We start from the raw sequence: 20,608 nt of genomic DNA on the forward strand, positions 1-20,608 counted from the left end.
GTAGACCAGGCTGGCCTCGAACTCAGAAATCCGCCTGCCTCTGCCTCCCGAGTGCTGGGATTAAAGGCGTGCGCCACCACGCCCGGCTTGTGCTGAATTTCTTGTTCGACAATTTCTACGGGTGCAGCATCCATGTATCTGCTCCTGAAGGTACCTTTTCTCTTCAATCTAACCATTGACTTCCGAGTGACTGGAATAAAGATGTGTGGCCACCCATCTATGCTCACCACTCATCTATGCTCACCACCCATCTATGTTCACCACCCAGTGCTCGCCACCCGTCTATGCTCACAATGGTCACCTGTGGCTTTCGGTTCACACCAGGACTCACTGCCTGCAAAATGTAGGCAGAGGGGAGACCAGCACTTGCGTTATGTTTCTGGGATGCTGAACCAGATGTTTCTGGGATGCTGCCAGAGTTACCTATGACTCCAACATCTCCTGCCTCACCATGGATTCCCAAGCCAATGCTAAGTTCCATGTTCCCTGGTAGCACATGTTAGCCTCCTGGGACCTCTAGAGATAGATATACGACAGAAAAATCCAAGCTACCTCCTTCTTGCTATGGTGGCTACCACGGGCAATTTCTCAAGAGCCCTTGCATCCAGGCTTCTCACAGCCTGCTCAGCTGAATACCAGGTATAAGAGACAGGCAGACAGGCTGACAGGCAGAGGCAGAGGTAGAGGCAGAGGCAGGTGGGACTCCATGAGTTCAATACTAGCCTGGTCTACAGAGCTAGTTCCAGGACAGCCAGGGCTACATAGAGGAACTCTGTCTGGGGAAAAAAGGGAGGGGGTGTATGTGTGTATGTGTGGAGGGACTGGTCCTGTAGGATCTGCCATGAGTTGTTCAAAGCTCTCCCTGGGGGTCACTGGACAACAAAAAGCCTGCATACCCCTTTCTGTTTTCTGTCCACGTAAGGCCTCCACATCCTTTTCTTTCTCCTTTCTTCTCTTCTTGCCTTGGTGGGCTACCTTTTACTAAGTGTTTACAAAGAGCCCCACTCTGGCCTTTGGGCGAGTATCAGGTCATTAATTCTTCTTCTATGTTTTGAAGATTTGTGTAGTTTTATATTATGCACACGAGTATTTGGTCTGCAAGCACTTATGCATATATGGTGGTCAAAGAGGACAGTAGAGGTTGTCTGCCCGCCTGGAACCAGGAAGGGTTGTCAGATCCACTGGAACTGTAGTTAATCTACCCATGGTTGTGAGCTTTTATGTGGATATTAGTTACTGAACCCCAGTTCTCTGCAAGAGCAGCAAGTGTTCTTAGCCACTGAGCCATCTCTCCAGCTGCCACACACACACACACACACACACACACACACACACACACACACACCTGCCATCTCTTATTCTTAATTATCCTTGTTATGCTCATAAATCGAGTATGGCCCATAAAGGTGAAGAAACCTGACCAAAGTTGCTGAACAACTTAGAAGCCATCTGCTCATTCAACAAATGCTGTTGGGAGCCTACTTAAGCCCGAGACTCAAAGTGGCAGAGAAGTCTGAGTGTCAGCCCTAGCAACCAAACCTGTGGAGCCTTCTACAGGTGCTGACTGCAGCTACCCCAACCTGCACTTACTCTCACACATGCCTCACAAAGCCAGCCAGGGTGTGCTCACTCCCCAGCCCCCCACCCACCCACCCAGTCCGGCAGCAGCATTGCATGGAATTAGGTTGAATCCAGGATCAAGTCCTAACTGTTTTTTGACTTTCATATTAACAGGGTAGGTTGTCTTCAACTTCAAATAAAGGGTTTCCTGGGACTAGAAATAAATAAGTAGAAGGAGCAGGCCTAGGAGAGGGGATGGTTCAGTGGACAGCTTGATGTGCAGGCGTGCGGAGGAGAGTTCGAATCCCCACAACCCATAGAAAAGCTGACAGGTGTGGCAGCTACCTGTAATCCTAGCGTTCTGGAGGCAGAGTCGGGGTTCTCTCGGAGGAGGGTGGTCATCAAGCTGGCTAGCTAGCTCCAGGTTCAACAAAAGACCCTGCCTCGTTAAACAGAAGTGAAGAGCAGATCCATTAAGGAAGACACCGTGCCACCTTCAGGCCTCTCCATGCACCCGCCAATGTGTAAACCGGCACCTATACACATATGCACCTACACATATCCAAATACCAAACATGTATGCGTGTGTGTGTGTGTGTGTGTGCATGCACATGCATGCATGCGCTAAGGTGCACAGACACACACACACACCACACACGCACATATACATGCACTTGTGCATACATACAAAATAAAATAAAATAAAATAAAATAAGAGACCAAAGAGATTGTTCAGTAGTTAAGAGTGCTCGGGGTCCCTGCAGAGAGCTGGAATTCAGCTCCCAGAATCCACTCAGGTGGCTCATAAACTGCCTGTAACTCCAGGTTCAGGGGTTCAGGCACCTCTGAGGGTTCTCTATACAAATACACACACACACATAAATAAATAAATAAATAAATAAATAAATAAATAAAATTAACCTGTGTGCCCCGTGCTGTTCAGGAACCCTCCCTTACCTCTCACTTGGGTACCAATGCTTTAGTGTGCCAAGCAGAGGACAGAAAGAGCAAACAATTTGCCCCAGGCCACAGAGCCAGCAAGTGACCTGACCCTAACGTAGCTGACTCTGAGCCTGTGTCACGGCTCCAAACTGGGGAGAAGCTATACCGGGGTCTCCAGCTCCGGTGTAGCCCAGTATCCTTGTTTGTCACTCCCGATAGCCAGTTTTCCGTCTCACTGAGCCCAGTCACGTGGGCCCATCTCTGTCCTCCATCTTTCTCTGTTACATTGCACAGGCACGGTCAAACAGACTGTATGAATATTCTGGGTAACGCTGGGGGTGTGGCTTAGGGGTGCCAGCATGCGGGCAGACCCCACTCTTTAAATTCACCTTCTGAGACAAGAAGCGTTAGGTGGTGTCTCTAGGCTAGGGCAGAGTGGTTGGATTACAAACACTGTGCTGTCATGGCTATCCATCCAGATAGCTCAGGCCGGGAGGGCTAATGACTGTGGGGAACGGAACAAGTTGAGAGCTACCCAAGTCTCTTCCCTCTTGCCCTCACCTCCCTCCGGAGTCAACAAAGGTGATGTGGTTTCTCTTGTGGTCTGTTGCCCTAGACACCTGCAGCTCTGAATATACGTGTGTGTCTGTGTACTGGCAAAGTGGTGGGGAGACGCATGGAGAAAACACTGGGACAGGATGGGGAGGGGCAGGAAGCCAGGGACAGTCTCTTCAATCCCAAGGTGACAGGGAAAACAGTATAAATGTTAGCAGAGGCTACCCCTTGACGACCCCCACAAGGAGCATAAGGAAAGAGAAGCATTGTGGACCTCAGGTTCCGGGGCTGAGAGGAGAACTCAGCTTCTTGGGTGCTGCTTAAGCCTCTGTTTCCTGCTCTGTAAACCAGCAAGATCTTGGCTACCTACTTCACAGGCAGAGTCAGAAATCGCATGAATAATATATGCAAACGTTCACACCACCGACTTGGAGTTTGTGTCATTGGGTGGCTTGAGCAGTGCCTGTCCAAGCTTTGGAACCTTTGCCACTAGAGTGTGTGAGCTAGTATAATCGTTTATTGTCGTTCCTGGATAAACCACACACACACACACACACACACACACACACACACACACACACACACACAGAGGAATGTGGAGATAAAGAATACTAAATATAAAAACAAAAAAACACAATGTGTTGAAGAAACCAAACACACAGCATACTTGAAAGCCTCTCACAAAGCCAGCTATGTGAAAGATCTCTTGGTTTACATGATCTTGGCTCAGTCACAGCCTCCCTCTTGGGTCTCAGTTTCCCCTCTGCCGCTTGAGTGCCTGGCTCCAGATCAGTGCTCCTTTTCTCTGAGTCTAAAGTCATTTTCCAATTCTGTTATCCCAAGTGTTAATGAGTACTTGGCAGGGAGGAGAGGCTTCAGGTCTGAGGAGATCAGAGCTGAGAGCAGCCTGGCTACAGGAAGCGAGTCCTGAGCTGAGCTGGGTTTTGACAGAGCCTAGAAGTGTGAATCAGTGGGGCTAGGGGTGGGGGTGGCATTCCAGGTAGGGAGAATGGCATGCACAAGGGCAAGGGCGAGGCTAGGAAGCTGAGGGGTGGCAAACAGATTAGCGAGGCTCAAGAATGAGGTTGGCAAGGGCTGGAGGGAGCCTGGGGAGGAAGTCGGGAAGGGGCAGTCCCCAGGCTGAGTAGCTAAGCTGGGAAAGTGGGGGAGGAAGGTGGGTGGGGGAAGAGACTCTCTTGGCCCAGAAATGGATGCCAAAGCGCATCTAGCCAAACTCCAGTCACCCCTGCCAAGAGGACTCACCCACCAGAGAAGGCCCTTCCCACCCCTCCCTGCTCTGCTAGCTCAGCCCCACCCCCAGCCCCCGAGGTAAGCCAGGACCCCCCTCCCCCGAGGCCAGGGCCTCCTCCACCAAGAAACAGATGGGGCACCACCCCATCCTCGGGGCAATAATGCAGCAATAAAATAATAATCACGGCTAGGAACTATGACAGAATAAATTGTCTTCTACCCGCCCTCTCATATAGTAGGTCCCACAGCGGCAAAACTTCAGAGTGTGACTCTTCTATTTACTAGAATCTGCTTCTTTGAGCTACGGGAGATTTATAAGGTCACTAATGTACAAAGTCTCCTGACCAGACATGACCTTAAAGCTACGAAATCCTCCTAGTCCCCCTGGTATGTTCTGAAACTTGCAGGCCATTGGAAGGTCTGGTTCAGTTTGGGGCTCCCTGATCTAACCCACACCATTCCTTGCAGATGAAGAGACTGAGGCATGAGGGAAGATAGCTTGCCAGGGGTGACATGGTTAACAAGTGGCAGGGCAGGGAGAGGACTTCTGCTCCAGCCTTCTAGGTCAGTACTCCTTCTCCAAGCCAGCAGCCCAGCCCCAGCCGCCAGTGCCAGCAGAGATTACGGTCAGGGAGGCAGCCACTGGGCCATACTCTAATCATGAGAAGAAATCCATTTGAGTTGCAAAATACCTTTCTGCATCCAGTTTGCAATTACTCGCTCCAGTGGGCCCCTGCAGGGACACTGTGGTCCACCCACTGGCCTGCTTGACATTGGCCTTGTCATATCTCCCAGCATGACCCTCTGTTCCTAGTAGTTGTTCTGACTGGAGAAAGAAAGGGCCCGTTCTGTACAGATCTCCTCGTTGTGGGCCATGGCCTCAGAATGTCAGGAGAGAGGAGAGAAGGTCTTGCCCAGTGGGGGCACTCTTCCCCTCTCCCAGAAGTGTCTTCTAAAATGAATTTGAGGTGTGTGTGTGTGTGTGTGTGTGTGTGTGCGTGTGTGTGTGTGTGTGTGTGTGAGAGAGAGAGAGAGAGAGAGAGTGTAGTGGGGGCCACATAGAGAGCATGGAGTTAAATGTCAGGGGGAAACGCTGAGCTCTTAAGGCACCCCCTCCTCTTTATCTGCTCACAGGAACATCTACTGTGGCATACTTAAGGAAACCCTCGTAGAGGCGGGATAAGCCACCATCTCCCATGGACGAAGTCATCTTCACCAAAGAGAGTCTTGGAAGAGAACCTGGAGCTCAGAAGGCTACCCACAACAGCAATGAACACCAGCAGCATGGACTACAGAGGAAGCTTACAGAGAGGGCTCCAGCAGGTCATCAGCCCACTGTGGACTGGATCAGGGAAGGTTAGATCAGAATCACTTGCCTCTTGGGCCCTGGTTATCAGAAGGAAGCTTAACAGTACGTCTAGCAGTCTCTATCCTACCAGGTCCCTCTCTCCTGGTGGGCCCAGGAGGGTCACAGTCAGAGGGCAGGGAAGGCTTGGTATAAACAGCATCTCCTTAGGAGCCCTGTAGCTAGGGCTCCAGAGTTTTCCCTGAGTGTTTGAAGATACAGAGAGGACTATGGTAAGATACGGAGGTGCTGCACTGTAGATAAGATTAAAGATGTGGAGCCCTGGGCTGGATGGAGTTGGTTTCTTCTCCAGTATATAAGGCATATTGTTTAACCTGGAGGAGGCTTGGCTCACTCTCTCTAGACCCGGGGCCAGAAGTGCTGCCATATTAGGGCTGTGGAGATCAGGACATGCAGTGCTGAGCACAGTGCCTGACGCATGCTGTGCTGTGCTAGGGCTGAGTGTGGACGCCAACATCAGGAACGGAAGAAAGCTTCTTGTCTCTTCTGTCTCCCTCAGTCTGAGTCTCCCCACAAAGTCAGTATCAGAGGAGTACTGAACTAAGTTTATTTGCAAGAGAATCAAGTAGTGTCTGTAGGCTCTTTACTCCAGCACCATTCTGGGGTATACAGTGTAGCCTAGGGAGGTTAGCGAGGTAGAAACATTGATACAATGTTTCTGACCCTCCTGAGATACTCTGGGATTTTCTTGGCCTTAAAGGGAGCCTGGGACAGACTCAGGGGACACCATATGAATTGTAGAAGGCGCCTGGCTCCTTCTCCAAAATGTGGCACTGCACATCTGGAGTGATCTGCACATCTGGCCGCATCCCTGGGGCAATGGCCACAGCTGCTGACATTTGAGGGAGGAGAGGGCCAGTTTTTCAGCAGGGCCTAGGGGGCTATAAATAACCAGCTAAGAGGGCCAAGGGAACCAGGTTGACCTTTGGGGGGCAGGAGCTACAGGCAGTGCCCCCCTCCCACTTGGGTCCAGAGCCAAAGTTTTAGCAAAACAGGAAGAAGCAGTGGCAGTTGCTGGGAAAGTAGGAGTGGCTCCCCTTCCCCCACTTGCCTGGAGCCTTAGGATCCCAGCCAGGACCTGGGAGAGGTGGAGTCAGCTAGGCGGGAGGGAGGGGCAGGCTGCTCGGGCAGATGGGCCTAGTCCCTGCCCTCCTGTGGCTCAGCTGGGCACGGACAGGAAGAAGGGAAGCCTATTGGAGTGTGCCTGTCTCCTCCCTACTAGCCTTTTCTTCCCTTTCTATTCCTGACCAGTGGACAAAAAGGTTAGGCATGGAGCAAGCACAAGATGTGTCTAAGATGCGAGTCGTGAATTTGGAGGCCAAGGGTCAAGGTGAGCTCACGGCCATCTTTATCCCCAACCAGCATGTATGTAGGCTGAGACTAATTTCAAGTGGACAGGACCCGGGGTACTCCAGACTTGAGGAATGACACCTCCAGCCTTCTGGAAAGAGTGGGTAGTCAGGACCTGGTCCAAGAGAAATGGCGAAGAACTGACCTGTGAGCTTCAAGGAGATAGAAAGCTAGGGTAGTCCTTAGAGCTGTACACGGGGCAGACTCCAGGAAGCTGAGCTCCAGCTCAGAGGCAAGTCAGGCTGGAAGGAGTTTGCCAGCAAATGTACTGCTCTGCTTTGTATGGGGGAGGCTGGGTACTGAGAGTCTGCAGACATCTAGTAGGTGCTTTGCCTAGCACACATCTTTAGGGATCTTGGTGCTTAAACCCATTGGGTCATCACTGGCTCCTTAGCCTTTAGCCCATGATTCCCCCTGCTGGACAGTCTAGACCAGAACCAGCCAGTAGAAACAGAGTAAAGACAGTGTGTGCAACTTTACATATTCTAGTTGCCATGCCCACAAATTCAGAAATAGATGATTAATAGTATATTTTCTTAATGTATACTGAAAGTATCATTTCATATCATCAAAATAGAAAAATTATTGTCTTCCTTGCTTTCTATACCGAGTCCTTGAAATCCAGGGTGTTTATTTCACTTACAACATAGTTCAGTTCTGACTGGCCCCTGTGTCTGTGGCTACTGTAGGGGACAGCACAGTTTATGACTTTGAGCTTAAGTCCTTTGTCCCTTAGAAAGACCCCAGGAGGTGGCCAGCAAGGTCAGTGACATCGGTGTATTTACTTTAGTAGAGCGGCTGCTCATCGCTCTAGACCTGAGATCAGTTCTAGCACACGTGCAAGCAGGGAAACTGAGTCACGTAGCAGCCTGCCTTCTCACCCCCTTCCCAGGCCTCTTGCTCTGGGCTGAAGATTGGGAGGACCTCACTTTCTCTTTGAGAACACTGGCCTGGGTTTGGAGATATGGCTCATCGGTTCAGAGTTCTTGCTGCATTTGCTGCTCTTCCAGAGGACCCTGGTTCGGTTCCCAGCACCCATGTGACTGCTAACCACCACCTAATAACTCCAGGTCCAGGGGATCCAATGTCTTCTTCTTAACCTCACAGGCACCAGGCACATGCGTGTTGCAGGCAAATGAATACAAAGGAAATAAACAGATCTCGAAAGGCAAATGGTAGCCTCCACTTCCTCTTTCCCTTCTCCAAAGAGTCCCAAACTCAGGTGGAATTAGGGAATTTGGGGGTGGGGAGACAAATTTGTAGGGAAATGTAGAATCAAGCTATGAACAGGTTTGAGGTTCTTGGAAGACAACTTGAAGATACAGAGGGGACAGTGGTCCTCTGGAGCTCAGAAGAGGGGACTAAATAAACCAATAGGCTGAAGAATGGAAGCTGGGGGAGAACTGAGGGGAACAGGCAGAAACCGAACTAAAGCAGGTAGTGCCGGGTCAGCATCCCGAGAGCAGAGAGAAAGCAAATGAGAGATCTGCAGTCATTCAGCAGTCAGCTTTGGGAACCCTTCCCACAGAGAGAGAGAGCACACAAATTGACAGGCAGCCCCAAAGCATTAGTAGACTGAAGTTCAAAGCACAGAGAAAGACTCTTCAGGCAAAAAGGAAACATAAAGTTAGGGGGATGCTCGGCCTGAAGGCGCTCGAAGTAATGCCAACCAAACAAATGGCGGGGGCCATTGCAAACGCCAGAGAGGCCAATGGCATGTGCTCGCTGTTAGCGGTGGCGGACTGCCTTTGAAGTCAGCTTGGCAGTCTATGGTGAGAACTATGAAACGCCCCCCCCATCCCCCACCCCCACCCCTCCCATTGCTGAGTTACCCCACCCAAGTGCACTCTAAACCAAGTATCTCTTGTCAGTTAGGGATGGAGGCAGAAAAGGTCCAGGGCGGCCACATTCACTGTTGAGCTATTCGTAATACGGAAAGTTAGAAATAATTTGAATACACAGTTGGAAAATGATGAAGTAGAGGGCGGTATTTCCACTTAGCAGAAAATTATAAAGCTGTTAAAAAGATGTTGATGAATGTGATATAGCATCGTGGGAGAATACAGAGCCGTGGGTGCCTTGTGATGGAAAGTGTATAAAATCATAGGAACAGAACAAGGGGTTGAGAGGGTACACTCAGAGCTGGGCATGGCTGGTGCACATCTGTGATATTAGCACCCAGGAGCCCGAGTCAGAACAGTTCCAGGTTCAAGGCTAGCCTTGGCTACATTCCATGTAGACCCTTTCTGAAACGGAAAGGGGAAAATAAATTAATAAATAAATAAGGAAGTAGTTAATGGGGCCGAGGGGCAATGTGAGTGTGCATGCTTTCTCATCCGTTAGCAACATGGAAGCAGGATGAAGACTCACCAAAGCCTCCATTTGGCTATAAAAAAAAATTGAGTCCATTTACTCTGAAAGTCCATCTCTTCAGCTCCATCCTCATATCCTAGCATCATGGACATGAGCTTCATTCTCTTGAAGGCAGAAAGCCCACAGCAAGGCAGATTGGCCCAGAACTCACCCAGACTCCCTGCTGGGTCCTAGGATGTTCTGGGTCCTAGGATATAGGCAGAAAATGGAACTTTGTTGTCCCCTCTGCTCCTATTGAGGGCAGGGCCATGGTATGAGCTGAGGGGGAGAGGGCAGAGCAGGTACTGAGGACCAGTGGGTGTGTCACATGTCTGAGTAGCGGCTACAGCAAGATTAGGGAAGGGTTGGGGGATTCGTCAAGGAGCTGAGGGGATAGGAAGGCTCCTGGCTCTGGGGGAAGGGCTGGCTGGTTGTGGTTGACCACCCGCTGTTTCACATCACCCTGAAGGTGACAGGAGATGTGTGTGAGCCATCACCTCACTGTTCCCCACAGGAACTCTACCTGGGCCCCCACCTACAGACACCATCCGGCCTGAAAAGCCTTGGGTTCCTCCCTGCTCAGCTGCCTTCTTGCGACAGACACACTAGGGCCTTGAAATAACACATCTTTATTTTCGCTGCCCTTTCCACATCATTTGCCTGTGATTCATTTGTTGTCAAGAGGCATTAAAACGTCCAACCCCCAGATACCAGGCACCCACTAGTCTCAGTCCCCCGGTCGTCCGGTCTCCTGTTCTCATGTCCCAATGCTCTCCCTCTTACAATGCCTTGCAGCCACCAACACGGTCCGTGGAAACCCCTCTTCCTACATACAGATGTGGCCTCCACTCAGGGTTGGAATGAAGGGATTGAAACCGCTCCACAATACATTGCCCTATTTCTCTGCCCAAGACTCTGGGCCTCAACCCTTGGATGGGAAGATCTCTAGCCTTTGAGTTCGAGATAAGCCCAGAAATACAGGAATCCCTGGAAAAGGGACAGTAGATTTCTTTACTTAGAAGCAGGAGATGTTGAAACCCCAGTTCCCCACCACCACCACACCCCAGCCCTGCCCCAGCTCTGGAGGCAGCACTTTTCTGAGAGTCCCTACCTCCTCAGTGTATCTGGCTTGCTCTTCTTCGTACCTTAAGGCCTGGGCTGGGGTCCCTTCCCCATCACTGTTTCCAACTGGCGCAGAGCGTATGTTTCTGTCTTTGTGTTCCACGTGCACATGCTGAGCGGGGGGGGGATCTGCCGCCTTCCCGATAAGTGAGAGTCCTATTACCAAGCAAGTGGGGGGGGGGGGGGGGGGGGGTCAACTCTCACACCATCGTTTCCGGCTAGGGCTCTGAGTCTCCTTGACCCTCTCTAGGGCTATGGAGGTACATCAGAACCTAGAGGGTAGAACAGCCAGGGGAGGAAGAGGGTGAGGGGTGAGGAGAGGGTGGGAGCGGGGTCGGGTGAGGGGAGCTGCTGTGGTTGGGTTATCTGATGTGGGAGCCAGGTGTGCAGCTTTGGGGCTTCAGGGTGGGGGAGAGCAGCCTGAGAAAGGAGACATGGCAGAAGCAACAGCAGAAAGGCTGTGTGGAGAACCCTGAGTGAAGGAGCAGACAAACTCTGTCAAAGGCGGCTGCCATCCTGGCTCTAGGTCTCATAGATACGGGGGTGTCTCCTTCCTTGCCAGCTTCATTCCCAGAGAGACAGGCAACCCGTTCTCAATAAATGTGGCAGAGGGAGGGGTGGCCATGGAGTTCTGTGGCAGTGGGGACAGGGTCTAGCCTTATCCCGAATCAGAGCGGTTGGAGACAGTTGCTGGTCTGTCATCTTGGTTGGGGGTTATGGGTGGAGAAGTCTTTGTGGGAGGAGATAATGACATGCAGATAACAGTGCCCAGGGCCAGATACTCCTCCACAAGTTCTCCACTACCAGATCCCCCAGCCTCTACAGAGCCTGCCCCTGCTCTGATTCTGGACTGGGCATGGCCTGGCACCGGGTGTGCCCAGTTTCCAGGTTGGGTTACAAGAGCGTCTTAGAGGGCGGAACTTGTGAGTTTCAGCTCCTGCCTCTGCCAAGCCTGGTTTGGGGGAGGAGCTAGTGGGAACAGGTTGGAAGGAAGGCATGACTGGGTAGAGGAGAGCATCTGCGAGAATGAGGGGAATATCGCAATAAAGGCTGGCATCTCTCAAGCAGTTACTGACAGACTAGGCACGGTTCTCGGCGCTCTGCCTTTAGTTATCACGGTACCTTTTTTCAGGGAACAGTGACAGTTTTACAAAAGAGACAGAGAACATCCCCGGAGTACAGGTGGGGCTGGGTCCCATCCCACCCCTGTGTGCTTTTTCTGTTGTCTTAGACAAAGCTACCAGGCATCGTACCACAACCCTCCCTTATGTTGTCATTGTAAAAAACTCTGTGTTGACATTCACAGGGGAGCAAACTGAGGCTCAGACAGCCCAAGCCATTTCCCCAAGGTCACTTAGATGCTACCAAGATGGCCATCCCCTCCTTTTTTTTTTTTTGAGTCAGAGTTTCTCTGTGTAACAGCTCGGCCTATCCTGTACTTGCTTTGTAGAGGAACTCGAACTCACAGAGGTCAGCCTGCCTCTGCCTCCTGAGTGCTAGAATTAAAGGCGTGCACCACTATGCCCAGCCATCTTTTAAAACAAAATATTGTTGATATATTTTTCTTTTTGAGACAGGGTCTCACTGTAGGCCTGGAGCTTGATATGTAGACAGGTTGGCCTGGAACTCACAGTGATCCACCTGCCTTTGCCTCTCAAGTGCTGGGATTCATTTGTGTGGGGGCAGAAGAGAGTTGGGGGCAGCAGGTACACATGCTTACAGTGCAAGAGAGGCAGGGAAATTTACAAGATTCTGTTCTCTTCTTCTACCATGTACATACGTTCTAAGGGCTAGCCTCAGGTCATACTTGATGGCCATCTCAATGGCCCAGGAAGACCAACTCTTGAAGCCCATGCCCTCATTCACTAATTGGCTTTTCTGACCAAGACTGGGGAGACAGGTGGAGAAAGAGCTGATAAGACCACAGAGCTTATCTGCCTAAGTGGTCCTCCTGGTCCAGTACTGTGTTTAGTCTACCTTAGGGAAGAGCTGTAGTGGGCACTTACTAAGTAAACTAGCAAACAAGCAATGTCTGGAAATCTTCCAGGACAAAGGATCGTGCAGGTGTTATATATCAGTCTCCTCCAAGACTAAAACATTCCATCCTCCAGGGGAGCTCCTTAAGAAGGGAGGTAAACAACAACAAAACAGCTTCAGGAAGTCCCTGAAACTGACAGGATTCACCTGCCAGTGTTTAAAGAGGACTCTCAGGCAAGAAAGGCTACCAGGAAGAGGCAATAACCAGTAGAGCTGCTTAGGAAAGGTTCAGACCAACTGAGGCACCCCATAAAGGACATTCTTCAACTTGTTGGGTTGCCTGTAGGTTGAGCGCATACTCCAGGTTTCCAGCTTTGTGAACTGTCACCTCTGCTAGGGTGGACTTTGGTGATGCAGCTATCTTTGAGTCACTTCTGCTCCTGTAAGTAACCCTTCAACTTATCTACCCGTAAGTAACTTGAATAAAACTCATTGGTTCACCAAGTTGGATTTGGGTGGTATTTGGACTCAGTCTGTTGTGGGTTCCTTATCTGGGTTGAGTAGATGTATGTGGGGCATCTCCCCAGGAAAAGTTTTGCAACACAACAGGAGCCACTAATACGCCATCCGCCACCCTCTTTGGTCTCTGATACAGCCCCTCCAGCCCTTCTCTCTAAACACAGCAGAAAGCAGGGAGTCCCTCGGGTGGGGTTCTTATCAGTGAGGAAGTGGAGCTGGCTTCCCCCATGTCTTTTTTTATCATTTCCCCCCACCCCATCCCCTTTTTATCCCCCAGGGGGTGGTACAGAATTCACTCCCTTGAGCCTCTGGGGTCCCGGGTGGGAGAAGGCATCTGGATAGGGGCAGACACAAAGGGCCCCAGCCTTTCATGCCTGGTCCGGTTACCTTCAGTTCTCAGACCTTGTCAGGACAGGCTTTGGGGTCCACTATCACGATTGCTTGATCTGTCTGGCATTGCTAGAAGGCCGAGGGAGAGTGGGTAGCCAGGCGCTGACCAGGGCAGAGCACCTGTTCTTGGGGCTGGCCAGTGGCCACAGGTGTTCACAGATGGCTGCCGGGATTCCAGTTAGATGGGTTTGGGCGAGAGCAGCAAGGTCTTTTGCAGAGTCCTGGGACTGGGTATCAGTGCCAGGGGAAGGAAGGAACGCTCTCCTCCTCGTCTGGGGTCTGCATGAGAACTCTGCCCTGCACTCCAGGACTGCCTGGGGTTTCCCCTTTATCTTCCTTTCTCTGCAGGTTAGGACTCTGGAGGGTGGACCTTTCTTCCTGGAGTCCAGCACAGATTTTCAGCTTGGAATTGAATATTTGACTTTTCCTTCTTGAGTGTCCTGGATCCAATAAGCCTGGATTCTGACCCTGGGTTCAGATCTGGTCTAATTCTACAGGTATCATATAGATCTATATAAGACTTGGGGCATAGTAGATGGGCCCTGAGTCATTGACAAGCTCCCCACATGCCTGCAGAGGATCTAATCTCTCCAGACAGTCTCCTCCGCCCCTCCCTCATGAGCCGTGCTGTCTTTTACACTGAACCAAAGAGTCCCCAACTAATGCACAAAGGCCGACCTGCAGGAGAGTTAGCCTCAACTCTTATCTCCTTCAACACCTACCTAGGTTTTGGAAGAGTAAAGACCGGGAGAGTATTGTAAGTACTAGATGGGGCTGGAGAACTAGCTTAGAGGTGAAGAACACTTGTTCTTGCTGAGAAACCATGTTTGATTCCTGGGACCCACATGGTAGCTCACAGTCATTTGTAACTCCAGTCACGATGCCCTCTTTTGACTCCTCTGAGCACCTGGCATGTGCGTGGTGCACATAGACACATGCAGACAAAATATCAACAAATTTAAAAGAGAGAGAGAGAGAGAGAGAGAGAGAGAGAGAGAGAGAGAGACTACTGGAGGACAAAAGGAGGAGCCAAGGGACTTGAGCAGCCTAATACAAACTGTCAGCTTGATGGGAATATTTGGATACCGGATGGTTCAAACACCCATCTGGCCAGATATAGAAGACAGGAGATACAGCAGAGGTTTTATGAAGAGGTAGTGGGCATGTTGGATTTGAAGCCACATGGATTTAACTCTCCACCTCTCCCAAGTTCAAGGGAAGGATTTACATTTGCATAAACATTTCCATTTCATTTCCCCAGCAAAGGGTTTGTTGATTGGTTGGTTGGTTGGTTGGTTTTGAGAAAGTCTCTTGATACAAAGCTCCAGCTATCCTGGCCCCTGGAATCTTCCTGCCCCTGCCACTGGAGCACTGGAATTACAGACCTGTGACACCAAAACTTTTAAAACTTGATGTTTACTGTGGAAAAAATAGGTCTTTCCAATGCTCACAGAGGTGAGCAGTCCACTGCGTTATGTTCATCCACCCACATGTTCGGCTGGATCTATGGAAGCCCTACTTTGTCCCAGTCTGGTAAGCAAGCTAGAAATGCATACTGCCCTTCCTTCTATGGCACAGTGAAAGGGCAGGCGAGGTGGGGCAGGGGTGTAGGATGGCAAAAGTCAGCAGGGAATCTGGGAAAACCATGAAGTCTGAGCTGGAGATTTAAGGAGCAAATGGAACTTGTCTTAGGAAACTATAAGGGTAAAGGACCAAGGGGTTTCTTCGGGGGGCAGTGTGCAGAAAGCATACAGCATAGGCCCCAAGAGGTAGTCTTGGGGCCCCTGTGGGTCTTGGAGACTCTGCAATAGCAACTGTTTTCAGTTCCTTTCATAATAACACTACCAAGACAGTATTTACTTTTTCATTCCTATTCCTAATGATATAGTGCCTCCCCTCCCTCCAAGCTGCTTCTGTGACGTACTTGGGATATCATACTAGGCTGAGTGCAGAAGCTGATAGAGAGTTTAACTGGCTTCTGTTAAGTCCAACATTAAAGCGCTTTGGAAAACAGTATTCCTTGTCATTAAACTAGTGTTGCTCCAAAGAACGGTCCTTTTAATAACAATCGCTTAAATTAATGTCAGATAGATTCATTTTATTATATTTAGAAAGGTAACAGTATTTACTTTAAATCCCTGTATTGATTTCTAATATCATAAATATTGCCTTTTTTTTCTCTTTTTTTGAGACAGTGTCTCATGTAACTCAGGCTGATCTCAGACTCTCAATGTAGCTTAGGCTGGCCTTGAACTCTTGATCCTTCTGCTTCAATCTCCTGCGTGCAGGGACTACAGCTGTCTACCATCACCACCTAGCAGCTAGATATAATTTACATAAGCAAAAGTTCTCAGGGTTCCTTCTCTTTATGAGGCGAGAGAGTCCTCTAGCTGAGCATCTGAGAACTGCTGGGCCGCAGGCTCCAACACGCCCAAGTAGAGAACTGGAACCTGCTGGACACAGCATTGGCCTGATCTCTTTTAACATCTGGTGCAGGAACACAAGGACCCTGGAGAGATGAGGTGGGATTTACACTGCATGCTGGGATACGTGAGCGTGAAAACGTGGCACAACCAAAGCCATCAGATCAGATCTGATTCTTGAAACTTGTGCAGTGTCTTCTTTCTCTGAGCGCGTACTACCGCTCACCTCCGGTATCACGCACCATGACGTCAGGCGGTGGGGAGGGGTGCTGCTGTCTGCTCTTTTCCTTCATTTATTGTTTTGTGGGGATGAAGTTGGAGAAGAAAGGACTGAGATGGAAGAAGTTGGTGACAGCAGTAACCAGAGTCCTCTGTATCTCAATTTGGATTCCACTCCCAGCTGCCAACAGTCTGGTTTGGTTGAGTCCAATTTGGCTTATTAAGTGGCTCACACGCCCTCTGGTGGCCAGATGTTTGAATGACACTTTCTTTAGATGTTGATATTTAGGGAACAGAAGCCCCTAGCAAGAGGCCGAGATCTGAAGAAGAGGCCTAAGACATTATTTGGGGACAATCAAGCCACCAAGAATCAGTGATCAGAGCATGGGAACAATGCCATCTATCTTAGAGCATATTTATTTGGTCACCCTGCAGCTCAGCAATGACGCTGGCAGGCCTTTATGGTCGATGGCTATGTGCCAGCTACTGTGATGAATTTCTTTTAAGATTCATTTATGTATATGAGTACACTGTCGCTGTCTTCAGACACACCAGAAGAGGGCATTGGATCCCATCACTGATGATTGTGAGTCACCGTGTGGTTGCTGAGAATTGAATTCAGGATAGCAATCAGCGCTCTTAACCACTGAGCCCTTGTGATGAATTTTAACACACTTGTAGCAACAGTAACCCTTCAAGGTGGCTACTGTTACAGCTACCATCTATAGAGGAAGAAACTAAGGCTCAGAAGCATTATGTAACAACCTCAGGACTGGGTGTAGTGGTCTCCTCCTTTAACTGTTACTGTGGTTTCCACTGCTAGTGTCTCAAATGGTCTGTTTGTGAGTCTGTGCTTAGAAACTTTGGAAAGAACACACAGTCAGCCTTATGGGCAGCCTGAGGCTTAGCTCACTCTCAGCACATGTAGGTCTCAGAGGCCACAAATACAAGATCTTGACCTTGGGAGGCCCTGGTTTGAGGTGTCCAATGTTCTGGGGTAAGGGGAGGGGAACGCCATCAGGTGCTTTCAGCAAAAGGACCTTGGGGGGCCCTTGCTGTAGGGTAGTAACTCCCCCTAGTGGTGGAGCTCGAGATAATTCTCCAGCTCAGATTTCTCTGCTGGGAGAGCCTCAAAGGACCCCATGAAGGGGGAGATCTGCCTTCCCAGATCCGCAAGGAAGCTACTGGGATATTTTTTACCTTCTCCTCAAGTTTGAACAGTCCTCTGAAAAAGGTCCCTCCAGGGTAGATAAAATGTAAAGAAATATCTTTCACTCCTACCAGCCCTTGGCATATCTCAAGGACATGTCAAGGTCACCCCTAATTCTGGGGACAGCCTATACCTAACGGTTCTTTGATGTAAAAGTGGAAAAATCCATCTTCCTCAACTAGATATCATCCAAAGGCCAGCACAACTCCAGGCTCCCCTTGAGAGGCATTAGGACCACCAATGGGATGTTTCTCAGCGCAGTTTCTCCCTCTGTCTCAAGCTACTTCTTGAGACCTCTCTCTAGTATGGAGAAGACCTCTATGGCCCTCAAAGTACATTTTAGGGCATGCTTCTCTTGATCCCCACTCAAAACACTCCCCAGTATATGACAAGTGCAGATACAAAGACTCGGAGCTGTTATCTGGAGTAGCGAGCCTAGCCCACAACATCTCCTCCCTCACACTACCAGGAGGATTGAGTTTGAAATTAGTCTGTGCTGAATAGTAAGTTCCAGGTCAGCCTGTGCTGTATGGTAAGACTCTGTCTCCAAAATTACAGCACTAAGGAAGACTGCTTGGGATGACCATCCCTGCCCAATGGACATTATCCCTCTGAGGCCACTGAGCCCTGGTAACTCTGAGAGCCGTGGCTTTATCCAGTTAAAGAGTTCAATGCTCATTTCGGTTTTATTTTTTTTTCACAGTTATGAGACTCTTTTTTTTTTTCCTGAAATGTTTTGTAGACATGCCCTTTTGTTTGTTTATTTTTTGTGGTTTTGAGACAGGGTCTCTCCACATAACCATTGCTGTCCTTTGGTTTTCTTTTTCTTTTCTTTTCTTTTCTTTTCTTTTCTTTTCTTTTCTTCTCTCTCTCTCTCTCTCTTTCTTTCTTTCTTTCTTTCTATCTATCTCTCTTCCTTTCTTCTTTTGTGAGTTTCTTGTTGTTGTCATTTTTTTTTTAACTTTTTAGCTCCGATTCTTTGTGAACTGCACATCATACATTCTGATCTCACTCATTTCCCCATCCCTTCATATCTGCCCTCTACCCTTGCAATCTAACCCCCAAAAGAAAACAAAGACAGAACAAACAAGCAGACAACAAAATCTCACTGTGGAAGTTGTAGTGTGTTCCAGCGTATCGCACAGTACACCTTTTTGCCCCAGACAGATTTACTTCAAATGTTCATTGCAATGAGTCAGGTCTGGTTCAAGCCCTCTGGCTTCTGCTACACTATCAATCCTGGCTCTTCACTGTAACTCCTCTTGGATATCCTGTAGTTGCCCTGTGTCATGGAGATGCTACAGCTTTGGGTCTTCCGGACTGGACCCTTCACACACTCCAGCAGTTCATAGATGAGGTAGATGGTGGGGTGAGCCAACTCAGAGACCCAGATCTGGGCCTGGGTGGAAGCTAAGTTGGGTCAGCCCACCAGCTCTCCTGCACCCACACCACCAGGGCTAGCTCTCCTGCTTTGTCCAGACGAGGAGTGGGGACACTCTCCCAGATGTCACAGCAGTGAGGGGCGAGGCCAACTCTCCTAAGTGTGGTTGTTGGTGAAGGCAGGGCCAGTTCAGCATAGGGCTTGAACATCAACATGGCTTCAGGAAGTAGTCCAGACCAGTGACATCTGTATGACCTTTGGTGGTAACAAGGGCCTGGCTGGATAAGACCACAGACCCAGACATGGCCCCCTTGTGGCAGCATGGACCTGGATGTCACCATGGCTTCAGGTGGCACCATAGGACACTCAGATCAGTATGCCCCCCTGTGGCAGCATGGCCCTCAGATGTCCACATGGTCTCCGATGGCATCTCAGAATATTCACATGTCCTTTGGTGGTAACTCAGGCTACGGACATTGACATAGACCCCACCTGCAGCAGGACCATGGACCCAGACACGGCCTGCAGCATTCCAGGCCAGGATATCACCATAGCCTTAGGTGGCAGCATAGGCCATTGAGATCAGCTTGGCTCCTGGTATAAGAATAGCCTCCAGTCATCACCATGGTCTCAGGCATGGTCAGCCCAGCCCACTGACATCCACATGGCCCTCAGCGGCAGCATGGACCATGGACATCATTAGAGACCCCAGCTGCTGCAGTAGCACCATGGACCCAGACATGGCCTTTGACAGCAGCAGGACCTTACCACAGCTTCTCATTTCTGCCCGTTCCTCACCACCACCGCATCTCCAGTTCCACCTCTCTCCACAGTGCCCACACCTCTCAGCTTAGCCTTCTCTCCCTTCTCTCTATTGTGTGTTCCGTCTTCCCCAGCTCCCGATCAAATATGTGCTCATTGTAATGGTGCCCACCGCAGGGCTAGGGCAGGCTCCTGGGTGTCTTCTTCCTTCCTTTGCTTTTAATGATTTTCAATTTTTCTTTTGTTTGATTGTTTTTGTTTTTCGAGACAGGGTTTCTCTGTGTAGCCCTGGCTATCCTGGAACTCACTCTGTAGACCAGGCTGGCCTCGAATTAAGAAATACGCCTGCCTCTACCTCCCAAGTAATTCAGCATGGCATACTGATGCATGACTTTAATTTCAGCGCTCGGCAGGCCGATCTCATGAGTTCAAGGCCAGCCTGGTCTAGAGAGTGAGTTCAGTAGCCAGGGCTACACAGAGAAACCATATTTTAAAAAAAAAAAAAAAAAAAAACAGAAATTATGTGGTTCAACAGTGCAGGTATAGAACAAAGGAGAAGATTGGAGTGTGAAAACTCAAAATTGCTTTGATCTGATTTTAAGACGTTTTCCAGACTGTGTGTTCTCCTGCATGATCTCTGAGCACACTAAGGATTTGCCGAGCTGTTTCTCAGTTTCACATTCCCGCAGACAGAGACAAGCCTGCCTCAGGCAGCTATGGCTTTCTGTCTCTAAGTCAACTTATTTTTCATGACAAAGGCCCCTAGCTCTGGCTCCAGGTTCCTCTATTCCCATCACATTCCTCTGGGACGTCTTAGCTTGTGGCTTGAAAACTTTTCAGATGTTTGTGCAAATTAAAGTAAATCACACTCCCAGGTTTCTGAACTAACCTTAAAAACAAAAACAAACAAACAAACAAACAAACAAACAAAAAACCTGGGTAGGACTTGGCAGTGACATTTGCAATTCCAAGTCCTTGGTTGAGAATTCTTGTGTGTATCTCACTCCACTGGGCCTCATGGAGTCGTATTTATGCACAGGGGTTACTGTAACACCCTGAGTCTGGGCTGAGCAACTGTTTCTAATGCAAGAGCTAATGTTACCAGTAGTCACCTAGCTTTCTTTGTTGACGTTCTTTGGCAAGTGCCACACCTAATTGGGGCTAATACATTAGGCCAAATACTTCGGGGGGGGGCACTCTGTGATCCAGCACCTTCAGTTTCCCCATCA

The sequence above is a fragment of the Mus caroli genome, chromosome 15 (assembly GCF_900094665.2).
Source record: "Mus caroli chromosome 15, CAROLI_EIJ_v1.1, whole genome shotgun sequence".
In the NCBI taxonomy this organism is placed as follows: Eukaryota; Metazoa; Chordata; class Mammalia; order Rodentia; family Muridae; genus Mus; species Mus caroli.